This window comes from Erinaceus europaeus, chromosome 3, assembly GCF_950295315.1.
Source record: "Erinaceus europaeus chromosome 3, mEriEur2.1, whole genome shotgun sequence".
In the NCBI taxonomy this organism is placed as follows: Eukaryota; Metazoa; Chordata; class Mammalia; order Eulipotyphla; family Erinaceidae; genus Erinaceus; species Erinaceus europaeus.
The window spans coordinates 13,895,495-13,918,296 of NC_080164.1; the positions used below are offsets into that span (position 1 = coordinate 13,895,495).

At 51.2% G+C, this 22,802-nt stretch overlaps 1 protein-coding gene across 2 annotated transcripts in view; it reads left to right on the plus strand.

Moving 5' to 3' along the window:
• The window catches only part of KLHL29 (kelch like family member 29), a 359,330-nt gene that overhangs the window by 96,654 nt on the left and 239,874 nt on the right, over positions 1–22,802 (plus strand). For both annotated transcript variants that reach the window (XM_060186640.1, XM_060186641.1), the window contains exon 2: positions 14,856–14,966. The gene's annotated coding sequence lies outside the window, so the exon portion shown is untranslated. The remainder of the gene's footprint in view (positions 1–14,855; positions 14,967–22,802) is intronic.

Consider the following 22,802-nt stretch of genomic DNA (forward strand, 5'->3'; position numbering starts at 1 on the left):
CTGCTTGCAGACAGAGAATTATTGATAATTTGCTCGTCAATAGGATTTTCCAGACGTAGTTGCTGCACGTCTGGCAAACACATTGGGCACAGCATGTACCATGAGGACAGGGCATCTCCAAGTCCCCTGTGGCAAGCTGTGGGCGTCTCTCCGCCTGTGCGCAGGCCTGGGTCCCCGTGCCCGGGCAGCTGAGCAGATGCTGTGAAGCCTTACTCTCTCCCGACCCCCAGCCTGGCATACTGTCCGTGCCCGCTTCTGCTCTCTGTGTGAGGGCACCCTGGCTGGAGGCCCTAGGGAATGATGGCCATCAACCCACGACAGAGGGGCAGGTGGCGAGTAAGTACTCATTTCTCATTTACTGGATCGAGACAGAGAGAAATCGAGGTGGAGAGAGAAAGAGACACCTGCAGACCTGCTTCACTATTCCTGAAGCCTTCCCCCTGCACGTGGGGACCGGGGACCTGATCCTGAGTCCTTGCACGTTGTAACGTGTGTGCACAACCAGGTGTGGCACCATTCAGTCCCCTTCTAGCCATTGCTGTTATTATTATTAGTTGTTGTTGTAGTGCAGTTCTGGAGCCTCACACACACAACATCGCTAGTGATAGGCCTCTGTGGGTCAACTTTTTCACCCATTATTTTATAGAGAAAGAGAAAGGTAGAGAGAGAGAAGGAAAATGCTTTCATCATCTGTAGTTCCCCTGGTGCCATCTCTGATGCTGCCATGTGATGCTGGGGCTTGAACCCAGGGCCTCCTATATGGCCAGGCATGTGCTCTCCATGGTGAGCCATCTCCTGGACCCCTTCCCCTTATCTCAGTGGGACGACAATAATCTGTATCCCCCGGACTCAGATTAGTCCGGACTAATAAGAAAAGATAGAAACAGGCTGAAGGTATGGACCCACCTGCCAACACCCATGTCCAGTGCAGAAGCAATTACAGAAGCCAGACCTTCCACCCTCTGCACCCCATAAAGAATTTTGGTCCATACTCTGAGAGAGATAAAGAATAGGAAAGCTTCCAATGGAGGGGAAGGGATACAGAACTCTGGTGGTGGGAACTGTTTGGAATTGTACCCCTGTTATCTTACAACCTTGCTAATCATTATTAAATCACTAATAAAAAATTAAAAACACCTAACTAAATAAATAAAATAAAAGTTAAAGAAATCTCAGTCCGGGGACACTAATCTGTGTCCCCTGAACTTCTGAGAGCCCCTAGCAGAAGACACCCAGGCTGCCCATACCAGCTTCCTCAGCGCCTCTTTTGAGTGCCTACACCCCTCCTCCCTTTCTTTCTTCTTTCTTCTTCTTTTTTTTTTTTTTTTGCCTCCAGGGTTATCGCTGGGGCTCGGTGCCTGCACCACGAACCCACTGCTCCTGGAGGCCATTTTTTCCCTTTTGTTGCCCTTGTTGTTTATCAGTGTTGTTACTGTTATTGTTGTCATTGTTGTTGGATAGGACAGAGAGAAATGGAGAGAGGAGGGGAAGACAGAGAGGGGGAGAGACACCTGCAGACCTGCTTCGCCGCCTGTAAAGCGACTCCCCTACAGGTGGGGAGTTGGGGGCTCGAACCGGGTTCCTTCCTCCCATCCTGCTTTGCGCCATGTATGCTACCGCCCGGCCCCGCCTCCTCCTCCCTTTCATCGTCTTTTCCCCCAAAGAAAACTTGCACCCAGGATTTGCATCCAACTGTGCTTTGGGGGGGTCCACCTTGGAGGGAAAGTCTGCTTAAAGTGCTCTCTGGGGTGCCTCCAGGTTGATCTGCCAGTGTTGTCTGTCATTTTGAGGGATACACACACACACACACACACACACACACACAGCCTGGAGCCCTTGCACTCACTCCCTGACTGCCTTGAATCGGCTCCCCAACCACCACCATTGACTCAGTCCTTCTGCCTGCACCCACATTCTGTCCCCTGCTCCTGCACCTGAGCATGCAGGGAACTGCAGGCCAAGAAGACCGGACACCCCCGCCCCTGCTGCTCTGGCCTTTATTGAGAGGAGAGTGCTCTGGCCACATTCCCATGTGACACGCCAAAAGTGTATCCTTTGGAGGAGGAGAGAAAGTGTCCACCTCCTTCAGAGACTAATAGAAAGGCCCTTCCCGTCTGTGTCTGCCTGTCTGTCTGCTGGGGTGACTATAAGATGAGTGCCTCTTGTCCCAGGGGCGAGACCTGCCTCCAGGTCCTGCGGTTTCCACCCATACCGGCGAGGGGCAGGGAGCTCCCCATCACCTTCTGGATTTTCTCAATGGAGCAAGATGTGTGTGTGATGTGTAATGAGACATAAACGCGCCTTCAGGAAAGCATCTCCGGGCTTCTTCACATCAACCTTGCGCTGCGTTTCAAGCCAACCATGAGTTTTTAGAGGGATCCCAAATGAAACATGTCCTATTTGTATTTGTGACTCCACTGCAAAATGTTGCCTATAAAACTGGAGATGGTGTCGGGGGGTGGGGGGGAGAAGACACAGTCCTGTCTCTCCAAGAAGCAGCAGATGGCTGAATGTGACTGTAGGAGGGAAGTGGTGAATGGAGTGGCTTCAGAATGCAGGCTGCCCCCGCCAGGCCCCCCCCCCACCGCCACCCCCCCACCCCCCCCCACCCCCGGTTCTGGCCGGAGATGCATTGAAGGGGAATTGGTTCTTCTCCGTGGTTACCTGCCTCCCTTCGCCACTGGCTTTCACTGTGTTTTAAGTAGGCCATTAGTATTCAGGAGAATCTATAGGTATCTCTGTTACGGTATTTTTTTTATCTTTGAAATGTACATATAAATGAGTATGTATTATTTATAGATGTCTTTGGATTTAGAAACACGGAGCTTAAAAAAGAGAAAAAAGTACTGCAGCAAGGAATGTTTGATTTAAGGCTCGCCAGAGGCGAGAAAGAAAGACAGGCGGAGGGTGGACTTTGTGCAGGCAGGAAGGTTCCAGGGAGTTTTCTCTAATGTGTCTGAGGGACTTTCCTGAAAGCTTTGGTTCCCAGTTAGACTGGGTGGAAGAAAGGATGACCATTATCTCACTGACTGGGGGTGTGCCCTTGACCTTGTCTTTCAACCTCTCCTGACTTTGGCGTTCTTGTCTATCTGTGGCCTTGAACCCATGCCAGGCTGTGGCTAGGTGACCTGGTGCATTTGTATCCACAGCTCTGGGCTCCGGCCTGACACCTTCCTTGCTGGCTTCCTTTGCAGAAGTTGTTGGAAGGTTGGTGAGCTCTGGACGTTTTGCCAGACAGAACGTGAAGCCGGGGTGTCTCACAGTCCCTTTCCTGAGCAGTAGAGATCAAGACATCGGAATTAGCCTCTAATTCTATTTTCACTGCCTGGGCTGCTTCTATATTGGCCAAGAAAAGCAGAGAACTTACAGAAATTCCTGGTAATGACTGCTTTCTGCCTGGGTAGGGAGAAACAGGCTCGTCTGTGGTTTATTTTTAAATGGATAATTCATCGTATCTGGGTAAAAAGTACTGTCATCCCCAAAGGCTTTTCTTTCACAATTTTTTTTTCTTCTCTCGGAGAATATAGAAACAGCATCTGAACTGCTTGAACGAGTAGCTTTTTGCTGGGAGCGGAAGCAGTGCCTCTCTGACCCACATGGGACCAGGAAGGGGTCTCCTCTGGTTAGATTTGGAAGGAGTGGTGGAAGGAGGGATGAGAGTGGGGAGACAGCATAATGGTGATGCAAGTGACTCTCATGCCTGAGGCTCCAGGGTCCCAAGTTCGACCCTCAGTACCACTATAAGCCAGAGCTGAGCAGTGCTCTGCTAGTCACAAAAATAAAACTGCATACATATGCTTTTAAAAAAATTAATAAAGATAAAAATTGAGAAAGAAGGGAGAGAGAGAGAGGGAAAGAGATACACCTGCAGTACTACTTAATTCTGTGTGAACCCTCCCACCCCCTGCAGGTAGGGACCAGAGGCTTGAACCAAGATCTTTGCACTCTATAACATGTGCAATCAACCCGTGTACCACCACCTGGTCATGACTTTTTGGGCCGTCAACATAACTCACTCATGGAGCTGGGCAGTAGCACACCTGGTGAAGCACTAACATTACAGTGCACAAGGACCCAGGTTCAAGCCCCTGGTCCCCACCTGCAAGGGGGAAGCTTCAGGAGTGATGAAACAGAACAGGGCTGCAGGTGTCACTGTCTCTATCTTCACCTCCCCTCTCAATTTCTCTCTGATGCTGACCAGACTTCCCTGGACTGACGACCCCACCAATGTGTCCTGGAGCTCTGCTTCCCCAGAGTCCCACCCTACTAGGGAAAGAGAGAGACTGGGAGTATGGACTGACCAGTCAACGCCCATGTTCAGCGGGGAAGCAATCACAGAAGCCAGACCTTCAACCTTCTACATCCCACAACGACCCTGGGTCCATGCTCCCAAAGGGATAGAGAATGGGAAAGCTATCAGGAGAGGGGATGGGATAGGAGATCGAGTGGTGAGAATTGTGTGGAGTTGTATCCCTCCTATCCTACGGTTTTGTTTTTGTTAATATCTCCTTTCTTAAATAAAAAAAGGGTTTCCTAGAGAACTCTAAATATATATATATTTAAAACTCACTCCTAGCTTCAGACATGAAAGACTTTTGCATAACCGTTATGCTGTCTCCGAGCCCTACCCTACCCTACCCTCACTGTTTTTTGTTTTTTTTTTTCCTCCTCCAGGGTTATTGCTGGGCTCGGTGCCTGCACCATGAATCCACCGCTCCTGGAGGCCATTTTTTCCCCCTTTTGTTGCCCTTGTTGTAGCTTCGTTGTGGTTATTATTATTGCCCTTGTTGACGCAATTCGTTGTTGGATAGGACAGAGAGAAATGGAGAGAGGAGGGGAAGACAGAGAAGGGGAGAGAAAGATAGACACCTGCAGACCTGCTTCACCGTCTTCACCGTCTGCTTCACCTGACTTCCCTGCAGGTGGGGAGCCGGGGGCTTGAACCGGGATCCTTACGCCGGTCCCTGCACTTTGCGCCACCTGCGCTTAACCCACTGCGCCACCGCCCGACCCCCTTTTTTTTTTTTTTTTTTCTTTTAATATTTTTTTATTGCCACCAGGGTTACTGCTGGGGCTCAGTACCTGTATAATAAATCCACTGCTCCCAGCAGCCTTTTTTTTTTGTTTTCCTTTTTTTCCCCCTATTTTATTTGATAAAACAGAAATTGACAGGAGGAGAAAGAGACATCTGCAGACCTGTTCACAGCTCGTGAAGTACCCCCCCCCCTTTCAAGTAGAGAGTGGGGAACTCAAACCCAGGTCCTTGCACACGGTAGGGTGCACTCAACGAGCTGCGCCACCGCCTGCCCCACCCTCCTGGCTTTTTATAGCTGTCAGGAGGTCAAGACCCAGTAAGCTGGGATGGTTCGAGACAGTACACATTAGAGCCAAGGTGTCTCTCAAACCCTGTGAGCCCCGTGTCCCTGTGGGGGCAGCGTCTCCTATCTCCATGAGCGTCTCCCACCTGCCCAGGGCCCTGGGCCCCTCCTGGAGAACCGCTGGTGATCCATCTTGTCTGACCCGTAGTTTCTCCCTCTTTCCAGAGTGCTCACTTACCTCCTGACCCCTAGTTCTGTCTAACCCCCGGGAATCTAGATGCCTTTCACTTAAATCTCACAGCCTGACCCCAGGAGTGTCAGAGAGGAGCGAGGGAAGAGGCCTGTTCATGTTGGAGTCAGAGTTTATGGCAAGAGTTACCCAGGACACACGTGATGGTGGCAGCAAGCCTCCCAGAGGCCTGGAAGGTTCTGGAGAGGAGGGTGCTGAGTGTCTGCCTGCCAGGAAGCAGAGGGTTGCCCCTCCCCACCTCCACCCAATTCGGTTCAGGATCTCGGCAGCTGGCCCTTCTGCCTGTGGATTGGGGCTGCGGGCACCCATCCCCTGGGCCTTCCAGAACCTTCTAATGAGGCAGGAAAGATGCAGAAACATTCCAAAAGAGCCCACAGCACCCAGCACATGAGGCATCAGCATGAAAGGCTTAAATTGATGAGTCTGAAGGAGAGGCGACATCTGGAATGGAATTATTGTAATTTAACGGGAGGGCGCAGGCCTGTGGGGGGAGAGGGGAGTCTGGAAGCCACATCCCATGTGTTTTCTGTGACTCCCCTCCCCTCCCTTCCGGTTAGTATTCCAGTCGTGAATCTGGGGTGTGTGAACTTCCAGATGTGCGAAGCAGCCTCGGAGAGAAGGAGCTGAGCCTCGTAGGGACTGAGAATCGCTGACCGTCGTCCATCACCAGCCGGGCACTTCCGGTGTCTGCACCACCCCACCACCGTGGGCCCGTCAGGCTCTTGGTCTTGCTTGTCAGCTTCAGAAAGGCCGGTGTCCTGCTGCTTCTGCCCCCAGCACCCACGGAGCCATCTGTGTGAACCAGCAGTGTGGGGTGGCCTATGGGAGAGAGTCCCACGTCCTCTCTGCTGAACCTGGAGTGTGAAACATGGCTGGAGATGATGCAGGAGTAGAGCAGTCCCTGAGTTAATCCCTGACACTGCCTAAATCAGAATGAGGCTGTAGTTCTCTCTCTCTCTCTCTCTCTCTCTGTGTGTGTGTGTGTGTGTGTGTGTGTGTGTGTGTGTCTCATAAATAAATCTTTACAAGGGATGTGGTGAGGGGGATGGGCCGGGGGAGTTGTTCCATGACTTTTGGGGGCTTGTTTTATTCTGGCTTTCTGGCGGAATCCTGACGTGCTGTTACAGGGCCCTCAAGGCTACAACTGCCCCATTATTCTCACCTGCAAGTCCTGGGCACCATGTCTGTGCTGTCTCCCTGGCCCACACCCCATTTGGCTCAGTCCTTGCCCACACCTGCCAGGATAAGAGGGGTCAGCAAATGGCCACCAGAAAGCAGGGGTTGGCATGGGCACTCTTGTTGTGATATTCCAGAGTCCTTTGAGGAGACTGGGGACATTCAGGTCACAGAAGCTGAGAAACTAGGGTTATCTGGGGAGCGTTTGGACAGGCGCCCATAGCCTGGGAGATTTTTTTTTTAATTGCTATCAGGGTTCTCTGGGACCAAGTGCCTGCATGTAAATTCACTGCTCCTGGGCGACCATTTTATTCCTCCCCCCCACCCCTTCTTTATTTGATAGGACAGAGAGAAGTTGAGAGGGAAGAGGAAGATAGAGAGGGAGAGAGACAGAGAGACACCGCACCACTTGCTTCACTGCTCTTGAAGCTTCCTCCCTCAGGTGGGAACCTGGGGCTTGAACCCAGGCCTTTGTGCATGGTAATGTATGTACCACTAACTGGATGCACCATCATCCTGCCCCAGCTTGGGGGATTTTGACCTAGGAGTTCAAGACCTGTTCAGAAGTTGAACTCAGTCCCTCTAAAGGGCAGTGAACAACTGGAGGTGATAGCGAGGAGGGGAAAGTGGAAGGGGAAGTTGTTTAAGGAGAAGTGGCATTAGCCAGGTAGCCTGAGCACAGAGCCCAGAAAGAACAGATCTGAAGGACAGTCAGTCAATCATGCTCTCTCAGTGGGGTCTGGGGAGGGACAGCAAATAGCTTATTGGGGTGGGAGAGACCCTCAGCGATTGCAATGACTTATGGCACACACCTCCACAAGTTTGTATTCATTAGACCTGAAGTTCTCCTTCAGAGTTAAATCAGTGGGAGAGACAGCATAATGGTTCAGCAAAAGGTTTTCATGCCTGAGGCTCTGAGGTCCCAGGTTCAATCTCCAGCACCACCATAAGACAAGAGCTGAGCAGGGCTCTGGTAAAAAATAAATAAAAGAAAAGAAAGATAAATAACCAAGTTAAATTCGATGTATTCTCTCTTGGGGAGGTGCCATAAAAATGATAGAAGGTGGAGAGGCAGGAGTTGGGAGGTAGTGCAGCAGGTTAAGCGCAGGTGGCACAAGGATCCCGGTTCGAGCCCCCGGCTCCCCACCTGCAGGGGAGTCGTGTCACAGGCAGTGAAGCAGGTCTGCAGGTGTCTGTCTTTCTCTCCCCCTCTCTGTCTTCCCCTCCTCTCTCCATTTCTCTCTGTCCTATCCAACAGCGACGACATCAATAACAACAACAATAACTACAACAATAAAACAAGGGCAACAAAAAAGAATAAATAAATAAATATTTTTTAAAAGAAAAAGGTGGAGACACACTAGTTCCCAGCAGCGGGGAATCACAGTAGCTTGTGTAGAGCTCACTCTGTGGCCTCTTTGCTTGTGGGGACAGTGATCTGTGCAGGGTCAGGAGATCCCCTGGGACCCTGACCACCGCCAGGGCTGCTGGGAGCTGCCAAGAAGTAGCCCGTAGGGTGGAGAAGCCGCTGCGGGTCTTGGGCATGGTCTAGACTCTTCAGCATCTGATTAGAAAGAGGACATAGGTGACCCCTGGACTTCAGCTCAGCCCAGGGGTGCTGACAGCAGAATGAACACAAGACAGCTCTGTCCTCCTCCGCTGGGGGTGGGCGACGGAGCTAAGGGGGCTCTGTAATTGCAAACAAAGGCATGAGGTGCGACGCACAGGAGTTCCCATTCTGGAACCTGGTTTTTCTGTGTGACTCTGATGTTCCCTCTCCAAGGTTTCTCCATCTCTGAAATGGGAAACCACCACAGCGGTCGGCAGGTGCGCTTGTGAGAAAATGTCGAGGAGCGAGGGCTGGGGAACGTGGGCCCCTGTGAGCATTTTCTTGACACATCTCAGCCGCAGGTCGCAGGCTCTGAAGACCCTTCTTTTCAGGAGGGCAGGCCCACAGGGAATCAGGCTGGGCAATGTGCACCCCAAGTCATGGGCTCACCCACGCCCCTCCAACTCCACAGGGGACAGAGGAAGCCTCCGTGTTGTGTGGGGCGATGCTCCCATGACTCGGAAGCTGTGTTTGCCCTGTCTGTGTGGCTCTGTTCTTCCCTCTTCAGAGGGTCCCTGGGCCCAGGAACTGTCATGAAGCTGATGGACCCACCCTCTGAGTGTGCTGGCCAGCTGCCTGCAGGCTTGGTCACCCCATGGTTGATATTATTAATGCATGGCCTGTTGACTCACTTCGAAATAGAAGCCATGAAGGAGAGATTCCCCCATACAGAATGCACTCAGAGTTGACATCCACAGCCCATGTGGGGGAATTGGGGGGTGTGGGGATCATGCGCCTGGACTGTGGGGTGTGGGTTGGGAAGCACTGATCCTCTCAGTAGTTCACAGCTTCCACGGCTGCTGGGAAGGATGGAGATAGCTAAGCTGGTAGAGACAGACTTGCATGCCTGAGGCTCTGGGTTTGCTCCCCTGGCGTAGCCAATACTGACTGCATCTCTCTCTGAAAGAGACAGAAAGTGTCTCTCATGTGAAAAATCCCCTCTTTCAGTCTCACATGAGATAAATACAGACACATCTGTAAAAATAAAGAGGGAAGGAGAGAGAGAGAGAGAGAGATTCCGACTTCTGGTTCCTTGGATTCCCCTTCCAAAGAAGAAAAGGTCCCCAGGTCCCCCAGTTGGGGTAAAGAACCACCAGTGACTGGGATCCTGGAGCCATACTCCGGTTTTTTCTTCTTTGTTTTTTTTCTTTTCTTCTTTTTTTAAATATTTATTTATTTATTCCTTTTTGCTGCCCTTGTTGCTTTATTGTTGTAGTTATTATTGTTGTTGTCATCGTTGTTGGATAGAACAGAGAAAAATGGAGAGAAGAGGGGAAGACAGAGAGGGGGAGAGAAAGATAGACACCTGCAGACCTGCTTCACCGTCTGTGAGGTGACTCCCTGCAGGTGGGGAGCCGGGGGCTCGAACCGGGATCCGTACGCCAGTCCTTGCGCTTTGCGCCACCTGCGCTTAACCCGCTGCGCTACCGCCCGACTCCCTTTTCTTTTTTACCAGAGCACTGCACAGCTCTTAATTTGTTTGGCTTTTTTGTTTGTTGGTTTGTTTCCTCCAGGATTATTGCTGGGGCTTAGTGCCTGCACCAAAAATCCACTGCTCATAGAGGTTATTTTTTCCATTTTGTTGCCCTTGTTGTTGTTTATCATTGTTGTTATTATTACTGTTGTTGAATAGGATAGAAATTGAAAGAGGAGGGGAAGATGGAGAAGGGGAGAGAAAGACAGACACCTGCAGGCCTGCTTCACTGCCCATGAAGCAACCCCTTCCCTGCAGATGAGGGCCAGGGGCTTGAACCAGGATCCTTGTGCCGCTCCTTGCGCTTCATGCTATGTGCGCCTAACTGGCTGCGTTACCGCCCGGCCCCACAGCTCTGGTTTATGGTGTGTGTGGGGGGATGTGAACCGTGGACTTTGGAGCCACAGGCATGAGGGTCTGTTGGCATAACCACTATGCTGTTTCCCCTGCCCCCGAGTCACATGGAGGTTGCCTCATTGAGACTCAGGCAGTCCTGTTCTTGGCCCTACAGCACACGGAAGGCTCCCTATCGGCTTTTCCTCTCAAGCCACTTTCTCAGGAAGTAAACAAAAAAAAAAAAAAATGTTTGATATCTTTTGTAGAGATGTAAAACAAAATTTCCTGGGACCCTTGTTTCCTTTTAAAAAATATTTTTATTTATTATTGGGATAGAGACAGAGAAATTGAGAGAGGAGGAGAGAGAGGGAGAGAGACAGAAAGATACCTGCAGACCTGCTTCACCTGCTCATGAAGATTTCTCCTGCAGGTGGGGGCGGGGGGCTCAAACCTGGGTCCTTGTGCACTGTAACAGGTGTGGCACCATGGGCCATGCAACCAGTGCGCCACCAACCAGCCCTGGGGCCCTTGTTTCTAATGCTCTTGGTGATCAGTCTAGTTCATACCAGGAACTAGCCTTACTTGTAGACGTAAGAGAATGCATCTCGAGAATTGCTTGGAGTTTATCTTTGGAAATCTCCCCATATATAGAAGATTACTTCAGAGGGTCTTGCATGTCCTGTCAGACACAACTGGTTTCTCTAAGCCTCTTTTCAGAGGTGCTGACTTGCTGACTTATTCCATAGCTCCTGGTTTTTTTTTTTTATTATTGGATAGAGACAGAGAGAAATTGAGATGGGAGGGGGAAGTAAGATGGAGAGAGACAGAGAGACCCCTGCAGTCCTGCTTTACCACTTGTGAAACTTTCCCCCTTCAGGGGCTTGAACCTGGGTCCTTGTGTACTGTAATGTGTGCACTTAACCGGGTGCACCACCACCTGGTCCCCAGCTCCTGTTTTTTCTTTGTTTGTTTTGTTTTGTTTTGTTTGCCTCCAAGGTTATTGCTGGGGCTCGGTGCCTGCGCTAAGAGTCCACTGCTCCTGGAGGTCATTTTTCCCATTTTGTTGCCCTTGCTGTTACCCTTGTTGTTACCCTTGTTGTTGTCATTGTTATTGTTGTTGTTACTGGGTAGGACAGAGAGAAATGGAGAGAGGAGGGGAAGACAGAGAGGGGGAGAGAAAGATAGACACCTGCAGACCTGCTTCACTTCCTGTGAAGCAACCACCCTGCAGGTGGGGAGCCGGGGGCTGGAACCTGGATTCTTATGCTGGTCCTTGTACTTTGTGTCACGTGCGCTTAACCCAATGCACTACCGCCCGACCCTCCTCCTGTTTTGTTTTGTTTTGCTTTGTTTGCCTTTAAGGTTTTCTCTGAGGCTCAGTGTTTGCAGGATGAGTCCACCACTCTTGGTTGCCATTTTTTCCTTTTTTTTTTTTTTTTAATTTGATATGGGAGAGAGAAACTGAGAGGAGAGGAGGAGATAGACAGACAGACAGACAGACCTACAACACTGCTACATCACTCCTGAAGTTTCTCCCTTGCAGGTGGGAAGCCGGGGCTTGAACCTGGGTCTTTGCGTCTGGCAACATGCATTCAACCAGGTGTGCCACCACCCAGCCCGCACCTCATGTGTTTTTAAAGACTCAGTTAAGGGGGATGGGTGGGTGACAGCGCACCCAGTAGAGCATATATGTCACTGTGTGCATGGGGACCCAGGTTTAAGCCTCCAGTTCCTACCTGCAGGGGGGAAGCTGCAGGAGCAGTTGAGCACGGTTGCAGGCGTTTCTCTCCAACCTCCCCTTCATTTCTCTCTGTCTCTATAAAAAAAAGGAAGGAAAAAAGGAAAGCACGGAGGGAGGGAGGAAGACAAACAAAGATGACCATCAGGAGTGGCAGAATCCTTGTGTAAATACTGAGCCTCAGCAATGACCCTGGTCGCAAAAATAAGTAACTGCTAAAAGCTCAGTTGAGATATCCCTCACCCTTTGAATTTTCTCTTTGGTGACGAAATCAATGGAAGAGGCCGGGTCAGTTTGACCATCGATGTCAAAAGTCAGATCCACAGGTTTCCTCCCCAGCCCGGGACTGGGAATCCATTACCCACTGGGGGTGAGGGTGGGGGGCATCTCCTGTGCGTGTCCCCAGACCACCATCACCTCTGGAAAAGGATCTTCTCATAATAATGTTAACTTGGGGCCCAAACTGTTTCTAGCAAGGGATTTCGAGTGATGTATCTTTAAATCCACTTTCTCTGCCATGTGTCCTGTTGCAGTAGAACTAGAATGTGCTTGGGGAGGGAGCCTGCAGGCTTCTAAGAAGGAGAGAGAAGGCATGAAGGGTCGGCTGTGTATCACTAGGCATTGGGTGCTATGGACCAGAGATTCCGGTATCAAGATAATATCAGTTTTCAGGATGACTAGGAGTTGACTTGTAGGGAGGGGAGGTGGGAGAAAGAAGAGGGAATCCCGGCAGGGGGGCGGGCAGGAAATGGCACACCCGGTTAGGTGGATATAGTGCCATGCACAAGGACTGGCACAGAGACCTGGGTTCAAGCCCCTGCTCCCCACCTGCAGCGAGGACGCTTCACAATTTGGTGAGGCAGGTCTGCAGGTGTCTGTCTCTCTCCCTCTCTATCTCCCCCTCCCCACTCAATTGCTTTCTGTCCTAATGAATTAAATAGAAAAAGAGAAAGAAAGAAATGGCCACTGGGAGAGGTAGATTCCTAGTGTCGGCACTTAGGGCCCCAGTGCTAACTCTGGAGGCGAAATAAAGGGGTGGGGGTGGCACACCTGGTTGAGAGCACATGTTACAGTGTGCAAGGACCCAGGTTTGAGCCCCTAGTCCCCACCTGCAGGGGGAAAGCTTTGTGAGGGGTGAAGCAGGGCTGCAGGTGTCTATCTCTCTTCCCCTCTATGTCCCTCCTCCCTCCTGATTTCTGATAGTCTCTATTCAATAAAGATAATAAACACGAGCTTAAAAAATAAGAAGAGGAAATCAGATCAGTTCAATAGGGAGCTGGTTGGTGGGGCACCTGGCTGAACACATATATTACAGTGTGCAAGCACCCAGGTTCAAGACCCTGGTCCCTACCTGCAGGGGAAAGCTTCACTTACATAAGACAACTGTGAACTGAAAAGAAATAAAAACCTCCTCAAAGGGAGAGCTTCTGGCTGAGGTGGGCAAAGGTGCTACTCCGGTGTTTTGTGTGGGTGACGTCTCAGAACACTGCTGGACACAGCGAACTCTCAAATATTTATTGAATGCATGAATGGAGCTGAGAGGGAGAGAGAAGAGGGGAGGTTGGGAAAAACAAAGGAGATTCTCAAAGATGAAAAAATGGCGCCACCACCGCCTCCGGACCCCTGTCCTCCGCATCTCCTATCTGCCCAGGATCTTTCCCAGAAATCCACTGATCTTTTATCGTCACTAGCACTGCCAATACTTAGTGGCCAAAGGGATCGATTTATCTATGGGTTTCCCATAGGCTCGGGAGAGGAAATGTACTTTCGCCTTTGGCTGTGTGTCAGAATTAAATGGTGACCTTGGCTCCCTCTGCTTCCCTGCAGAGCTCATTGCTTCATCGTAAAGGGAACACGCCATCCTTGAGAAAAATAATATTTTTTGCCACCTTCAGCTTTAAAAGGGCTATTTGATATGGCGTGTGCGTCTCTGCCAGTGGCTGCAGGAAAAGGTCGGCTTGAGAGGCTCTAAAATGGAGAAAGAGAGAGGGAGGGAGAGAGAGAAAGAGAGAGAGAGGCTGAGACTGTTGTGTTGGGGGTGGGTTTGGGGTAGAGCTTGGCCTGGGGTGGAATTCGTTTACAATAACTTACTTACCTGTCCAAATCCTTCATATCACATTAAAGCTTTCCCTGCTGCCCGAGACTGTGGAGTGCTAAGAGGAAAAAAAGGGAAATCAATTGATAATGATATATTCCATTTAGAAAGATATATTGATTCCCAGGTAATGACAGCCAGCCGTGCGTTTTTCAGCTCTGGGTACCATTTCCTGTCTCAGAGAGAGCTTTCACATAGATTACCTGGGAGAGAGGAGCGAACCCCAGAATAGATGGCCTCCTCCTTTTCCTTGGTATTAAATCTATATGCTTGGGAATTTTTCTTTCTCTCTCTTTCTTCCTTTCTTTCTCTCTTTCTTTCCTTTCTTTCTTTCTTTCTTTCTTTCTTTCTTTCTTTCTTTCTTTCTTTCTTTCTTTCTTTCTTTCTTTCTTTCTTTCTTTCTTTCTTGAAAATTCTCTCTGGGGAGCCCATCATTGGCCTCCTCAAGGTCTTCTAGCCCATTGTCTCAAAGAAGTAATGATTTGTTTTTTACGCTCCCAGAGTCTGTGTCCATTTTCTCCTCTCAGCACTAGATTAAAGACACCAAGTCCATCTTTCTTTTTACCCCTTCTCTGGAGTTCCTTTCTTGGTTTGAATTTAGAGCTGCACTGTACACATGCAGACATTGTATGTTGGGAGGGAGGGCTGGGAAGGGCTATCTAGTGTCTGCTACTCAGATGCCCACTTGACTCCCTTCCGGAAAGGCTGGGACAACGCTGGGATCTGCCCCAGAGATCCGAAGTGGGGACAAGCACCCATGGAGGGTGGGGACCATGGAAAATACCGGAAATCCAAAGAGATGTTCTCTGCAAAAGATTGCACCTTTCTTTTCTTCTACCCTCTCCCCTTCTCTTTCTAGGCTGCCTGGCCCCCCAGGAATGCTCATGCTGTTGCCCTGAGTGTTGGCGGCCACCGAGGGTTTTGCATCCTGGGGTCGAATCCTGAACTCGCCAGAGACGGGCGGCACAAGGTAGGTTCTCTGCTCAGCCCGCCGACTGACGCTTCGTGTTGTTGTGGAGGGTGTAAGGGAGGCGTGGCGCAGGGGCTCTTGGGGGTGAGATTTCTGTCATGGTTGTGTTATAACCGGTGCCCAGAGCCTACCTAGGCCATCTGGGCCAGGACCCTCTTTGAAGAAACACTCAAAACACTTCTGTGCTTTTCCTCCCTGGACCCCAGGTACCCCGGCAGGCTGGCTTTGGGGGCAGCAACAAGAGAACCTCTAAGCTCCTCAAAAACTGAAATGTTTCTCTTGTTCCTTAACTTTTACGTTGTTGACTTAGTATTGCTAAGTGGTGTTCAAGGACTATTTGTTCATTAGAAAGATATTTCAGAAGTTGGTGCTGGGGCAGGGAGGTGGCGCACCCAGTGAAGTGTACACATTATAAAATATGGTGCCTGTGGGGCCAGGTGGTGGCACACGCCCTTAAGTGTGCATATCACCATGCACGAGGATCCAGGTTCAAGCTCCTGCCCCCACCTGCAGGGAAGACTCTTCATGAGTGGTGAAGCATATCTGCAGGTGTCTGTCTTTCTCTCTCCCTCTTTGTTTTTATTTTATTTTATTTTTTAACCAGAGCTCTGGCTTATGGTGGTGTGGGGGATTGAACCTGGGACTTTGGAGCCTCAGCCATGAGGTTCTGTTTGCATAACCATTATGCTATCTACCCTCCACCCTTCTCTCTCCCTCTTTATCTCCCCTCCCATCTCAATTTATCTCTGTCCTATAAAGTAAAAATAAAATAGAAAGAACAAAAAAAGGAAAAAGTTGCTGCTGGGAGCCCTGGGTTCATAGAGCTGGCACTGAGCGCCAGTGATAACCCTGGTGGCAATAAAAAAAAAAGTAAAATAAAATAAAATTTTAAAAGATGATGCCTGAAGTTATATAAATGACTTGTAATCAGAATCCCCAAAATAAGCATTTTAATGCCTCCTTCCAGACTCTCTTCCTCTGCACACACACAGTGTGTGTGCACATGTTTAGACACATGATGTTCACCTGCACACTTGCACATGCAAAGTAGGCACGCACGTTGGGGGTACACACGCGGCGGGGCACTGCATGTCCTTCTCGGTGGCGTGTTGCTATTGTCTTCACACTATGCTACCAAAGGTCCCTTTTCTGTGGCAACAGGAACCTCACGTCCTATGATGTAGATACTGACACAGTTAAACTGGGTGCCAGCGGTGGAAGGTGGTGGATTTTAAACATTCCGCTCTTAACCAATAAACGGCGAGTTGGCACCTGCATCTTGGCACAGTCATCCAAGTATGCTTGGGATTTGGTTTGTAGAGGTCTGGCCTGAGATGGTGACAGGGAGGTTATAGAGACCATGAGGCAGGTCTGCGGGTCTCTCTCTCTCTCCCCCCACTTACCTCCCTCTCCTCTCTCAATTTCTCTCTGTCCTGTCCAATAAAATAGAAAGGAAGAAAGGCAAAGAGAGAGTTGACCGTCAGGAGTGGTGGATTTGTAGTGTCAGCACCAAAGCCCAGCAATAACCCTGGTGGGAAATAAAATAAAATAAAATAAAGTAAAATAGAAGAAGAATTATAAATGAATAAGTAAAGCCTGACCCACAGGATAAGCTCTCTTCTCCTGGGCTGGTGTCAGGGCTTTCCCGTGAGCTCTGTTGCTGGAAGAGCTGCCTGCGTGGAGGAGGTCACAGTGGCCCATCTGTCCTTCCCTCTCACTCAGATCCTCACGAGAAGCACCCCTGACAGCAGCTCAGACACACCACTCTCCTGAGCCTGTGTCACGGTATCTCAGATTGAATCGTGTTGTAACAGATCCACTTCTTGTTTGCCTCTCCTGCGTCGAAACAGGGCCCTCAGCCCTGGCTGCATATTAAAATCACCCAGGGAAATCTCAAGAATCTGAGAGCCAGGCTTCCGCTGAATAAGTGTGTGCAGATCCTCTCGGGATGGGGCCCTTCTCCTCGGAGAAGTTTCCAGGTTGGGGCAGTGCCCAGCCTACAGATGCAGATGGCTTCAGAGAGCCCCACCCCCACACCCCATTTCCTGCTCTCATACCTGTTGTCCTGCTCTGCATCTTGGCCTTGTATGCAAGAACCACAGGACAGGGGACTTCTTGCTTCTCTCTGGCTGAGCTTGAGCTCACACCTTCCAGACTGGGAGTTGGGGTCCCACTTCTCCACCCACACCCTGGGGATTTGCAACTTGTTCTGCCAAGAACCCCTCACCCATAAATGGTCCGTAAATGAGAGCTCACTCTGCTCTCAGCATCTGTGGGGAACAGGGGGCTGGGGGCCAAGCTAGGGGCCTGCAGGGGCGGGATTCAGAGCATACTCTACCCAAGACAGAGGCTGGGCCAGCCGTCCCTGCCCTCTTGGGTCTGTGGCCCTGGACCCCACAGTGGACGGCATGCCGAGGTCATTCTCCGGCTGAAGGCCTGGTGGTGAGGAGAGACAGGTCTTTCACCGTTTCCAGGAGCAGAAGGCTCAGGAAGTGGTAGGAAGTAACCATGGGGACATGGGACGGTTTGAGCTGTTTCCAGCTATTCAAGAAGCCCCCCCCCCACTCTGCTGACCTTTGTGTCTGCTGGGCCTGCTGTCCACAGGAGGAGTAGCTGGTCCTCAGGCAGGCCACCACAGGGACTGAGAGAGGAGCAAGCTGGGGAGATGCTATGGTGTCCGTCTCTCACCTGGCTCGGCCCGGCCAGGGAGGTCTGCATAGCTTTCCAGATGTGTGACAGGGACAGGCCTTTGTCCCACTGCTCCAGCCTGCCCCTCAGTGCTCCTGAGTCAGGCTCACTTCTGTGGCCCAAGTGTAACAGTGAGACCATAAGTGACCCCAGGCCCCAGGAGATACAGATGACCGTGCTGTCCTGGGATCCCACCAAGCAGAAGCTTGGCAAGAACAGAGCCTCTTAGCAGTGAGAACCCTGGCCCTGGAGCCCCCGCCTGACCCCTGTGCAGATGTGAGACTTGGCCCTGCAGCCGGGGGCAGCTGCTGGTCTCGCAGGAGAGGCCATGATGGACTAGAGAGGAGCCTTGTGGCATAACCAGCTAAGCCCACTCGCCAGGGTTCCTGGCACCCTGGCAGAGAGCTCCTTCCTGGGTGGCTTACTTTCTTTTTTTTTTTTTAAGATTTTATTTATTTATTAATGAGAAACACAGGAGGAGAGAGAAACAGCCAGACATCACTCTGATACATGTGCTGCCAGGGATCGAACTCAGGACCTCATGCTTGAGAGTCCAATGTGTTATCCACAGCGCCACCTCCTGGGGCACCCTGGGTGGCTTTCTAAGAGGAAGCATGGCTGGTGCTTCAAAGCCCTCTGAGAAGGAGAGTGGATAGAGCCCACGAGAGACAGGCCCACGAGAGACGGGCCCACGAGAGGCCAGGTAGTTCTGATCCACAATCCTGAAGACGCCTGCCCAGGCCCCCTTCCCACCGCTAACTGGATGCAGTCAGATGGGGCTGTGGTCTTGGCCTTTGGGAAACCCCCCACTTGGCCCCAGCTTTGAAGGATGCGAGAGGAGGAACTCTGGTTCCTGTTTAGCTCGAAGGACTCAGCTGACCAGGAAGCAAAGGTCAGTCTCGAAGTGAGAGGTTAAAAGTCACAGTGGAGGAAGTGGGACCGAGTGGCTGAGAGGAGGTTGAACCCCAGACCGTAGGCCAGTGATGGGGGTTCTGTGAACCTCAGTTCTATCGGGTTGGAGGGATGTTTGAGGGGTGTTGGCACAGCCCCACGCACTAGCACTCAGCACCTGCCACCCATCCAGAGACTCACTCCAGGGAAGGGACTCTAAGGATGGGGCCCATGCTGCCCCCCTCAAGGTGAGGAGGGCTCTTTCCCCTCAACCAGGCTCTAAGGGCTGATTGTTTATTGCAGGCTTAGCCCATCTCTGGAGTTATAAATTATTTATCAGATAATGACTTCATAATTGTTTATGGCAGATGCCCCAAGGACATGCTGACATGCCTTCTGAAGCTACTGTGCTAATTATGGTGGTGTCCTAGCAGCCCACAGGTGGCTACGGCCACCCCCCCCCCTCCGCAGTGTCACCGCTGGGGACACAGGCTGACTGGCCCTAGGGGACCTGTCTGAAATCTGACACCTCTCCATAGAGGTGAAGCAGAGCCAGAGGCAGGCAGGGACAGTCCCCAAAACCGCTAGTGGCCATGTGTCTGCTGGGGCTCAGTGGACTGGGCAGGGCAGGGTGAAGGCATGAGGGAGGGGGTCGGTGTGTGAAACGGGGCTGTGATGAGTCTGGGAGACCTCCCCTCCCCCCAGATGTGAAGAAGAGGGGACCCAGCAGCCTCAATGAGCATGGAGAGAGGAGGGACAGCCAGCTACCTGGTAGCACAGGTGCCCTGCTTGACAAAGCCTTCAGGAGTCAGGGCTGCAGGTTGAGGACGGGAGACCCAGACATCTCCTTGAAGGTCCCCATGAGAGTGTGAGTTAAACCCATGACTCAGCCAGGATCCGAGGCCCTTGAAAGAAGAACTTTGCCCAAGTAGAAAACCCCGGTTCATGTCCCAGGGGCTGTCCTGCACTATCTCATGCCAACCTCATGCCCATCACAGGAGGGAGGTGTTATTATCATCCTTACTCTCCAGATGGGGAAACTGAGGCACGAGGAGACTCACTGATGTGCAAGTCCAGTTGCATAGTGTAAGGTTAAGGGGCAGGACTGGGGCTAGGACCCCAGGTATCTGTATTCTTGCCAGTACACTGTGCAGTTTGTTGTAAATATATTCCAAAGGAAGGAAGGAAGGAAGGAAGGAAGGAAGGAAGGAAGGAAGGAAGGAAGGAAGGAAGGAATGTTGTGAGGTCCCCTTGAACATAGAACACACATTTATTTCTCTCTATTTTAAAAAGTATTTTATTTTATTTATTTTAATGAGAGAGAGACAGAGAGAGACCAGAACACTGCTCAGTTCTGGCTGATGGTGGTGTTGGAGTTGAACCTGGGACCTCAGAACCTCAGGCCTGGGAGTCATTTGCACAGCCATTATGCTGTCTCCCCAGCCCAGAATATAAATTTCTAAGTGGCATGAATGTGAAGTGGAGCTTGTTGAGAGCCTGACCCGGCACCTGACAATAAGGGCAGAGGAGGCATTAATGGCCACTGTTTCCCCTGTGGCTGTGATGTCCCTCAGAGCAAACACAGGTGACAGGTGAGAGGGACTAAACAAGATGCTTCTGAGTGAAGCACCTGGGCCAGCTGCTCCTCTCAGAAACATTCGAGAGCCTTCTCTGCACCAGGCTTTGGGGAGGATCCCAGGGACTGAGACACAGCCCCCTCCTCTGAGAGCTGCCAGCTGTCTCGTCAGGAAGACAGGAAAACAGCAAGTTGCCCGGGATGGAGGGAATTCTGGGGGACACAGAAGGCAGAGGGGCTGTGGGGCAGATGCCAGGAGCTCAGCTAGCAGCCTCCTGAGTGACACAGGCTGCATGGAGGCCTCAGCTCTGCTGGGCTGCTCTCTGGCCTCACAGTGCTCACAGTGGGTGGGGGTGACCCTCAAGGGCTCTGGGCAGAGAGATCACTCCCCCCTCCCCTTTCATCCAGGAAAAACCAGAGGGCTGCAGGAGGAAAGCTCCCCCCCCCCCCCCCCCCCGTGTGACCTGAAGGCACTGCACTGGGAGACAGGAGGGACAGACAGAAGAGAAGGGAGATTCTAGAAGTGAGGTGCGAGGGGCAGAGGGCTCTCTGGAGGGGCTGTGTGAGCGTGCCTGCATCTGCACATGCGTGCACATGGATGTGTTCCTCTGTGTGTGTGCATGTGTGATGTGATGTGATGTATGTCATGTGCTTGTGTGGGCACCTGGGCTCTCTGCCCCTGTGCATGTGTCTGAGTGAGTGAGAGTGAGTAAATGTGTGAGTGAGTGAGTGAGTGTGAGTGTGCGTGAGTGTGTGTGTCTGTGTGTGTGTGCATGTCTGTGTGTGTGCATGTCTGTGTGTGAGTGTGTGTGTCTGTGTGTCTGTGTGTGTGTCTGTGTATGTGCATGTCTGTGTGTGTGCATGTCTGTGTGTCTGTGTGTGTCTGTGTGTGTGAGCGTGTCTGTGTGTGTGCATGTCTGTGTGTGTGCATGTCTGTGTGTGAGTGTCTGTGTGTGTGCATGTCTCTGTGTGTGCATGTCTGTGTGTGTGCATGTCTTTGTGTGAGTGTGTGTGTGTGTCTGTGTGTGAGTATGTGTCTGTGTGTCTCTGTGTGAGTGTGTGTCTGTGTGTGTGCATGTCTGTGTGTATGTGCATGTCTCTGTGTGAGTGTGTGTCTGTGTCTGTGTGTGTCTGTGTGTCTGTGTGTGTCTGTGTGTGTGAGCATGTCTGTGTGTGTGCATGTCTGTGTGTGTTCATGTCTTGTGTGAGTGTGTGTCTGTGTGTGTGCATGTCTCTGTGTGTGCATGTCTGTGTGTGTGCATGTCTTTGTGTGAGTGTGTGTCTGTGTGTGAGTATGTGTCTGTGTGTCTCTGTGTGAGTGTGTGTCTGTGTGTGTGCATGTCTGTGTGTGAGTGTGTGTCTGTGTGTGTGTCTCTGTGTGTGTGTGCATATCTGTGTGTGAGTGTGTGTCTGTGTGTGTGACTGTGTGTGTGCATGTCTGTGTGTGAGTGTGTGTCTGTGTGTGTGTGCATGTCTCTGTGTGTGTGCATGTCTGTGTGTGAGTGTGTGTGTGTGTCTGTGTGTGTGTGTGTCGGGGGGAGCCCCAGGGTGGTGAGCCTGGCTGGAGGCTGGAGGTGCAGAGAGAGATTCACTTCCTTCTACTCCAACTCACGACTCAGCAGCAGGACACCTGGAGCACTATGCATTGCATTGCAGAGAGTCTTGAACTGGTGCTAAACAAACATAAATAAATAATCACACTGTTTATTTTAAGCTGGGGAGCTAGGACGCCTCCTCTCTGCTCTAATGGGAGGGTGAGGTGCTGGGGCTATTGGTGGAGGCAGGGGGGCTCCTTGCAGGCCTGTGAGCACCGCTCTGCCCCTCCCCACATCCTGACATTCAGACATTCTTCCCACCTCCAGCACCTGCCGGAGTACCTGCAGAAGGGTGTCAGGCTCGCCATCACCTCCCTCACTGTTACTGGGCTACTTTGTAAAGTCAGGAATGTGCTTTTAATGGTTTTGTGTTGTTGTTGCTACCTTGCACACCACACCGAGGCTTTTATCTAAATGAGCTGCTACAAAGCACAAGAGGGGCGGAGAGGGTTGCTAGGCTGCATCTGCCTCCCACAGGTGGGCTCCCTGGCTTCCCCCATTCTCCTGTGCAGCTGCCAGACTCACTTACATGCAGATCACAGCAGTGCCTCCCAGTGGTCCTGATGAAACTTCTTGGCAGGGAGCCCAGGCCGGTGATCTGTTCCCTCTTGATCTTGGTGGCCCAGGAAGGAGACCACTCAAATGTGAGCTCTAGGTTAGGGGTGCTTCGAGTCTGGCCTGCCATGTACTAGGTGCTCAAGAAATACTCGCTGAGTGAATGGGTGGTCTTCCATTGTTATAGGATTGTCAGGCAGAAAGAGGGGACGCCCCAGGCTTCCATGCAGGAAACTGTGTTTATTCTGCGTCCACAAAAGCAGTGGTGCTGGCCCTTTTGTACGGTTGCCAGCCTTCCCCTAGTAACTCGCAGCAACAGGCTTCACAGGTGATTTGGCTTTTGTATATCTACAGAGAGTGCACCTTGTTTGGGTTATCAGCACACTTGGGCAGAAGGAGCAGATTCTCAGGCCACAGACCAAGGCCACTTGGATGACAGCGGTAGAAAATGCTGTTTGTGCTGAGAGGAAGGGGGTGATGGCTGCCAACTGCAGGTTTCTTTAGCTGAGAAGTTAAGCCTTGCTGTTCTCT